At 43.3% G+C, this 9,208-nt stretch overlaps 1 pseudogene across 1 annotated transcript; it reads left to right on the top strand.

The window, feature by feature from the left end:
* The first annotated feature begins 7,160 nt into the window (after nt 1-7,160).
* On the top strand, nt 7,161-8,557 carry LOC104668345 (annotated as a pseudogene). Its single transcript, XR_748806.2, has one exon. The product of XR_748806.2 is annotated as a keratin, type I cytoskeletal 18 pseudogene (transcript).
* Nucleotides 8,558-9,208: the final 651 nt, after the last annotated feature.

The following is a 9,208-nucleotide window of genomic DNA, read 5'->3' as shown; positions in this document are numbered from 1 at the left end:
CAGCCTTAGGTTCAAGGCCAAAGGTTGCACTTAAGTGCAACCTTCTTCCCTTATACTGTTTATTGATCTTCCTCAGCAACCAAAGCAACATCTATTCAAATCAATAGCCCAAGCTAGGCTTGACTCTGAATGAACAGGAAGTGAATTGTCAGGCTGGGGCCCTAAGCTAAGCCCTCATCCTAAGGCTTGTATTTCCAGGACATATTTCGCTACCTTCTGCTGTGGTGGCCTTTGAAAAACCACCCGGGCAGCTAGATGTCCCTCAGAAGCCAGAAAGAGTTGGAAGACTTTATCCTGCTGCTACATAATTTAAATGCCTATATTCTTCTAGGCATCACTTAGAATTTGCCCCAACGCCTACGTTAATGTTAGCCGCCCCTTTGTTAAATATGCTTATTGATGTGTGGCTTGTTTCTGTGTCTGGGACTTTGAGGAGCTGAAGGTTATAAAAGCAAAAGACTGGTAAGTGTCAACACTGAATTTGACCACACACACAAAATAAATTATAATTATCTCAGTGCCCCCATCTGCACATGTCACAGTGAACAGTCAGTGATTCAGTTCCAAAAGAAAGCACCAGTTACTGATAGACCTTGATTTCCTGCCCACCATTCCTCCTCCTACACTGCCAGCCAGCCAGAACTTTCCCTGCCGGCCTGCATTCGTGACAACCAGTTTTCATGAAGCCATGGCATTTTGTCTTTGGAGAGTTGGATGTAAAACTAGAGTGTGTCAACATGATGGAGTACTATGCTGCCATAAAAAAATGATAAGCGTGTGGATTGTGTCAATATATGGAAATGAGTATGTGAAATATTACTAAATGGAAACAAGTACAACACCCAATAGTTTGCACACATGGATTACAACTCCATCAATAATTATGTCTGCACACTCATCAGCAAGGGCTGGAAGCAAATTTAGAGTGGTATACATAGAGGATTATTTACTGGGTTCTTTTTTTCTCCCATAGAATCTTATATATTTCTTATCTTTTATTAGCAGAATGGAAGTTTGGACTGAGACCAACAAGAAAAGCATTTAGCTGCTGACACAATTGCTTGGACAGGAAGGGACACTTGCAGTGCTTGGAAATATGCATCAAGAGAAGCTGTAAGCCTAAAAACTCATACAGTTTTATGAGCTCTGCAGATCCTCCCACTCCCAGACTGGTGGCAGTCATAGGCTGAGTGGAGACTCCAGCACTATTCTCCCAGATGGGTACAGCACCAACTTCAGGGATGCAGAATACAGAGAGGGCTTCAATGGATATACGACTTCTTTGCCATCATGTTCACATTTTGCCTTAGAGGAGGGTAACCACATTGTCCTGGTTTGTCCAGGCACAGCCCTAGTTGTCCTAGTATAATTATTAATAACATCCTCTTTTAGTTCAAAAGTGTTTCTGTTAGGATAATAAAATATATGGTCACCCTAATTAAAGGGGCCGTTGAGGCCCCGGCTTGGTGCCTAGGAAGGTAAGTGTATTGGCCTGTTTTCACTGCTGCTAATAAGGACTTACCTGAGACTGGGTACTTTATAAAAGAAAGAGGTTTAATTGACTCACAGTTCTGCAGAGCTGGGGAGGCCTCAGGAAACTTACAATCATGGCAGAAGGGAAGCAAACACATCCTTCTTCACATGGTGGCAGGAAGGAGAAGTGCTGATCAAAAGGGGCGAAAGCCCCTTAACCATCAGATCTCATGAGAACTTACTCACCATCATGAGAACAGCGGCATAGGGATAACTGCCCTCATGATTCAATTATGTTCCACCCCACTGGGTCCTTCAAATGGCCCATGGCAATTATGGGAACCACAATTCAGGATAAAATTTGAGTGGGGACACCCAAACTATATCAGTAAGTGACACCTGTCCCTACAGGCACTGAAAGACAGGCACATAGATACTCTGACTCTGACCTTACAACAGCCAGGGGATCAGGATGGCATTTCTGTCCCCAATTCACAAAGACATTTAGCTGTGTGTATGTACTGGGATTGCTGCCAGTGCTATGTTGGAACCAGCTAGTACCAGCCCATGACAACCGACTGGCACATACCTTCCCAGCTCTACATTCAGTGATGTCATCTTGGTAGCTTGAAACTGACATTGATGGGAGTATCTACACCATGGAAATCAGGAAGTTCTATAAATCTGGGCTTTTATTTTTTCCAAGGGGGGTAGGAGCTTGTTGTAAGATATTGAGCAGCACACCACAGATTGCTGGAGTCACTGAGGCCAGAATGTACCTTCTTATAGGACTAGATGATCAGACAGGTTCATACCTAGCTCCCAGCCAAAGCCCCAAAGGGTAACCCAAAAACTATGGAATGTGGTAATCCCTTGCAGACAGGAGAAATGGACAAGCATCTCTGGTTATTTTCCTCACCCATTGGAAACAAAATGAGAACACAAACACCAATCAATTCAGTTGTCTTGCAATATGACAGCTTGACTCACAGCCCATCTTATCTGATACCTGACAAAGTTGTTTGCATCCTATTAAAGCAGACAACCAGTGCTGTTCATGCAGCACTGAGTCTTCTCACTGATGACAGCTTTTGAATCATGGCTCTTTCTTCATCATGTGAGTCATCGAAAAACTCTGTACCAATTGACACCGTAACATGCGTGTCACTGTACAAAGTGGCTTATTCTTTGGCACCAACAACATTTTGTTAGTTTTCCCTCCCGCACCCACACTTCATCCTGCAGCTCCTCAGTAGAGACCTTGGTGAAAGCTACATTTCATGGTCACAGACAATTCATTACTTCCTGTCACTTGCTATTTACTATTGGCTCCCTTTTGTAAACGTGGCAGGCAAAGGATGAATTTCTACAAAGTTGTAAGAAGTACTTTAAGTGACTTTCTGGCACCTGCACTTCCATACGTGGTTAGTGTATTTGCTAAATCTAAAAGGTTTAATGAGAGAATTGAAGGTGAAGGAAATTTGGGTCTGGTCAGGAAACGTAAGGTACCAAAGAAAAGAGAGTGAGAGGGACCATCCCCAGAACAGATTCTGCTGTAACTGATCATGCTCAGCTCTGCAGGCTTTGAGGCTGAAAGAAGCACTGCGTCTGCATTGATGAAGCATCTCCTGTTTGTAAAGTACTCTCCTACATGGCACAGGATAATAGATTACAAACAGGGCATGTGCTTGCTGCCTTTATAAGCTAGTTGGAAGAGATGGGATGGAGGCAGAGGAAATAATGGGGTGCTGGTGAAGGGGAGAGACAAGGCAAACCAAAATGGCAATCCTCGACTTATCATACATGATGGAGAAAGTCTAAATTAATAGTGTTTGTGGTTGAACTGGAAATTTTTTGGAAGGGGGCTTTTGAATGGATTCCAGTAGCAGCTATAAGGGATACATCTTCATGAACTGAAAGTGAACCAAGAATTTTGAAACCCTAGAAATGAGAAACAACCTTAGCAAATTTTCATCCAATTTAACTCTGGTTATTCCAGCATATTGTCTTTAGAGAGTACAACCTTTACATTGTTTTGATGACAATTCTACAATCCCCAAAGTGTCCTCAGAGTTTAAGTGTGTCTAGGACTAATGTGGAGTAATTAGGAAAGGTGACTGTGCAGCCTCCAAAGTGGCAGCTGGGCGCCCACTGTGTTTTAGTTAGTGGTTGACTTGCCATCCTTCCCATTAGCCCGTGAGTTCTCTAGTAGGGGCAGCAGGCCAGGCTCTGTGACCATTCCCCACACAGAGCTGAGTTGTGAGAGTGCCAGGAGCAAGACTCAGCCTTTGTGGAAAGCTTGGTGAGTGGTCATATGTGACACCATGACCCCTGGCATCTGCAAATTCCTAATTAATTTTACCATATGCAAGTCCTTGTACCTACCTCAGGTAAACTCAGCTATCAGTTGCAGCACATGCTCCTTCTAGATTTCTCCAAGCTCTAAAAATCTAAAGTTTTATGATGATTTCAAAATCAGATTATGTAAGGCAAAAAAAAAAAAAATCTTTAAACCAGAAACATTTCTTACTGATAATTTTATAACAAAAGTTACACCCAACACAATCCCATGTTGGTGAGGTGATATAGCCTTCAAAAGAGAGGAGAAGGGAGAATAGTGGCTCAGGCATAGACAATGACGATTTCCATGCTGCACTCTGAATTTCTACATGCCCAAGGCAGCCAAATTTAAATTAGGCAAACACTTGAAAAACCTGTATATTTTGTATTAGATTGATTTATATAAGCCAACCAACAAGGAATCTGAGATTATATTCTCCAGACATATGTTCCTCTCCTTTGGCACAGTTGGCCTCTCATTTATCAGGTTCTGTGATAATCCTTTCCGCAGATCTCTGTGCTGTAAATGGTGTCCTCAGAGCCTTCAAAGAAGCTCCTTAAATGTCTGCTCATGTTTCAGACAGCAGTTAGATCATACATCAATGCATGATCTTCTCATAACAGATCACCTGCCTCTGAACTCCAAACTTCACAAAATGCGGTATTTGATTCTAACCTATCACTCATAGGTAGCGTGACAACTCTTAAAAGAAGGAGTTGAACTCTATATAGTTCATTCCTTACTGACATTTTTAAATGAACATCTGTTATATAAACTCAGGTGAAGTTTTCTAAAATTCAGCTTTATTTTTTCATTAATTCTGATAACTGGTTGACCAGTTTCCTTGACTCTTGGTTCATTAATCTTCAGCTATGATGATATTTCTCTTTAGACATATTTTCTGAATAGGTTGTGCATGGGGGGATTAGTTAAGAATGTCCTTTCTTCCTCTGTGTAACTGGATAAGCCCTAGATTTTTTAAATTGGCAGTTAAGTGATGTTCAATCCCAAAATAATCACAAAGATTGAACTGATTTCTGGATTATGACAAGGCAGTAAGGAGGAGACATTAAAATCGCAACGTGTCTTAGCTTTAATTCATTTGATGAATAGTCAGTCAAGTATAGCCATGGGTTAAGAGTCTGAGTCTCTTTGGGATGCTGGTGATTTGTTGTTGTTGTTTTTTTCATTTCTGAAAACCCATCTCAATTAATTGTCTCAGCAAAATGTGAAAGTCAAATTTCTATGGGCCTCCTTTTAATTTCTACCCTAGTCAAAACATTCTATTTATCGATTTCTGCTCTAATTCCCCTAAGGGCTTGTAAGAAATGTTCTGTCTTGGAAAAAATGCTCCACAGAGTCACAGAGCTAGTGGGAACTTCGGTGATCATATAGTTCAATGTCCTCATTTCACAGATGAGAAGACTAGGGCCTAGAGAGATCAAGTGATCCGACCAAGGTCACTCAGAAAGTCAGTAGCAAAGCCAGGCCAAGGCCCTTCCAGGGCTCTGTTTATCACACCATGTTCTCTGCCCTGGATATAGACTGCCTTGCTGCTACTATTTCCTGTTTATTCTAATCTCTTGTACTCATCCTCCCATTTCCTGTGATTCAGTTATTTCCTGACCACCTATTTTATTTTCTGGCCACTCATTTTACCATGAAACATTTCACCTGATGTCTTACCTATTGTCTTCCTGTATTGTGGTATAAAGTTAGTGCTCTCATTTTGGCTTACATCCATGGTGTCTGCTTTACCATAACACTGAATCCTGGGCACATCACCTAACAAAGACCCTAGATATTAGTAGATACCACATTTACTTCTTCCCTCATTTGAAATTCTTCATTGTCCTCTTGTCCTCTAATTTTCAGCCCACTGCCAAGTCCAGACCCTTCACTTTGTGCTATTTTTGGTTCTTTTCGTTTCGGCTACTTTGCGGATTTGCTGTCCATGGTACTGATATTAGCAAAAGCAGTCACTGTCCAGCCTGAATAGGAAAAGCAGAAGTCTATAATGATTATAAATTATAAATCTTATAAATATTATAAATTATATATACTTAACCAGACATTTCAAAGCCAGTTCTCTTTTTTTAATGTCTCACCAGGAAAGGGACTGTCAAGTCAAGTGGGTGATAGCTTGTGATGTGCTGATACATGTTTAACCAATAGCTCGCCAAGAAAAAAAAAAAAAAACATAACTTACAGTGTTTTCCAATTTCCATGATATAAGCAGTGCTCCTACAATGCCTGACTTCAAGCCACCCACGAGACGTCACTAAACACAAAGCTGAGAGAAGATATGTGCAATCAGCTCTCATGGGCTAGTGCAAGCTGGCTTCACCCTGCCATTAGCCATAGCCCAACATTGCACCTCAAGTTTTCTTAAACTAGGATTTTCCTAAAGCGTAACATCCCCAAGGTGGCTGAGAGTGAAAAATGGCTAAAAGTGTTTCTGAAGTCAAGCCCTTTAGTGAGATCTGAGTGTGAAGCCAAGGGAACAATATGTGTCTTAAGCCCAACAAGACAGACAGGGGGCCTTGAAATGGAAATAGAATAGATGTTACGGGCCATATACTTTTTTAAGGGTGAGAATAAATTAGGATAAATATGATCTTGGTACTGTAAAAAGAGTTGGAGTTGTCTGTAGATGGGTAGCTGTGGGCACATAACTTTGATTTGCAGGCACGTGGCCAAGGAAAACACCCCCAGTGTGTCCTGTGATCATGATTTTCTCAGCTCCAGATCTGAAGTGGGATATCAAAGTTCCAGGATGTCTTTTGAGGTTTATTTTGTAATCACAGATAAAATTCTCTATTTTTAAATACTATTTTTATTTCCACTTACTTTTTATTAAAAAGCTATTTTGATATTGTAGAAATAATAATAGTCAAGACTACCTTTTGATTATAAATAGGATAGACCAACTAAATCTAGACAAATGAGCAATTTATTGGAAAGAAACTGGGGCACCTCACAGAAAAACCAAGACTGTAGAAGGGTAAGGATTCATCTGAGATTCAGAAACAGCTGGTACCAGGAATATGACAATATGAAGACTGCTCTCTGTTTCTTGTGTCTGCTTTACTTGGATGTCAACTACCTTCCTCCTTCTCTCTACACACCCTCTTTCTCCACATAGCAGAGAACAATGGCATTTCTCAAGCTCTGAGCCTCACAGATCCACACTGAAATAATTGAACACTTTTAGTCCCTGATATGTGCTGAATTGTGTTCCCCCAAAATTCATGTGTTAAAACCCTAACTTCCAGTGTGATTGTATTTGGAGCTAGAGCTTTTAGGAGGTAATTAAGGTTGAATGAGGTCTTAAGAGTAGACTCGGTCGGCAAAGCCTGAGTCCTGTCGTCTCGCCTTCCTCCCATACAGCATGAGCTTCACCACTCGCTCCACCTTCTCTACCAACTACCGGTCCCTGGGCTCTGTCCAGGCGCCCAGCTACAGCGCCCGGCCGGTCAGCAGCGCGGCCAGTGTCTATGCAGGCGCCGGGGGCTCTGGTTCCCGGATCTCCGTGTCCCGCTCCACCAGCTTCCGGGGCGGCATGGGGTCCGGGGGCCTGGCCTCAGGGATGGCTGGGGGTCTGGCAGGAATGGGAGGCATCCAGAACGAGAAGGAGACCATGCAAAGCCTGAACGACCGCCTGGCCTCTTACCTGGACAGAGTGAGGAGCCTGGAGACCGAGAACCGGAGGCTGGAGAGCAAAATCCGGGAGCACTTGGAGAAGAAGGGACCCCAGGTCAGAGACTGGAGCCATTACTTCAAGATCATCGAGGACCTGAGGGCTCAGATCTTCGCAAATACTGTGGACAATGCCCGCATCGTTCTGCAGATTGACAATGCCCGTCTTGCTGCTGATGACTTTAGAGTCAAGTATGAGACAGAGCTGGCCATGCGCCAGTCTGTGGAGAATGACATCCATGGGCTCCGCAAGGTCATTGATGACACCAATGTCACTCGACTGCAGCTGGAGACAGAGATCGAGGCTCTCAAGGAGGAGCTGCTCTTCATGAAGAAGAACCACGAAGAGGAAGTAAAAGGCCTACAAGCCCAGATTGCCAGCTCTGGGTTGACCGTGGAGGTAGATGCCCCCAAATCTCAGGACCTCGCCAAGATCATGGCAGACATCCGGGCCCAATATGACGAGCTGGCTCGGAAGAACCGAGAGGAGTTAGACAAGTACTGGTCTCAGCAGATTGAGGAGAGCACCACAGTGGTCACCACACAGTCCGCCGAGGTTGGAGCTGCTGAGACGACGCTCACAGAGCTGAGACGTACAGTCCAGTCCTTGGAGATCGACCTGGACTCCATGAGAAATCTGAAGGCCAGCTTGGAGAACAGCCTGAGGGAGGTGGAGGCCCGCTACGCCCTACAGATGGAGCAGCTCAATGGGATCCTGCTGCACCTGGAGTCAGAGCTGGCACAGACCCGGGCAGAGGGACAGCGACAGGCCCAGGAGTATGAGGCCCTGCTGAACATCAAGGTCAAGCTGGAAGCTGAGATTGCCACCTACCGCCGCCTGCTGGAAGATGGCGAGGAATTCAATCTTGGTGATGCCTTGGACAGCAGCAACTCCATGCAAACCATCCAAAAGACCACCACCCGCCGGATAGTGGATGGCAAAGTGGTGTCTGAGACCAACGACACCAAAGTTCTGAGGCATTAAGCCAGCAAAAGCAGGGTACCCTTTGGGGAGCAGGAGGCCAATAAAAAGTTCAGAGTTAAAAAAAAAAAAAAAAAAAAAAGAGTAGACTCCTAATCCAGTAAGAATGAGGCCTCCTAAAGAAAGGAAGAGAGAGTGAGAGATCTTTCTCTGTCTTTCCATAAGCACTCACCAAGGAAAGGTCATGTGAGGACATACTGAGAAGGCTGCCATCTGCAAGCCGGGAAGAGAGCCCTCAGCAGAAATTGAATCCGCTCACACAGCTTCTAAAACTGTGAGATAGAAATCTCTGTTGTTTAAGCCACACAATTTATGATATTTTGTTATGGCAGTCCAAGCAGACTAACAATCTCAAATCCAAAGTCATCAAAGAAGAGATCATTGTTCCAGGTGAAGTAACATCCCTCTTCTTGGATCAATTAACTGTGTTTTGGAGTGGTAGAATCATATGTGAACCACGTGTGTAGGGGGGAGTTGCTAGGCAAGGGTATTGTTAGGCAGGAAATCCAATAGATGCCTACCTCACTATCTATTTCTACATGCCATAGGATTGGTTTAGAGAACTAGGACACTCCTAAGATAATTTTTAACAAATTATACTCAATAAAGAATAGAGGTTTTCATAATACCAAATACTTGTAGAAACTCACTGGCTTTTTTGAAAGTATTGCTACTAGGTACTGCATAAGTTCTTTTCTTTCTTTCCTTCCTTC

Source organism: Rhinopithecus roxellana, chromosome 21 (assembly GCF_007565055.1).
Source record: "Rhinopithecus roxellana isolate Shanxi Qingling chromosome 21, ASM756505v1, whole genome shotgun sequence".
In the NCBI taxonomy this organism is placed as follows: domain Eukaryota; kingdom Metazoa; phylum Chordata; class Mammalia; order Primates; family Cercopithecidae; genus Rhinopithecus; species Rhinopithecus roxellana.
The sequence above is the reverse complement of the archived record's forward strand: the minus strand, read 5'-3'. Positions and strand labels throughout refer to the sequence as shown.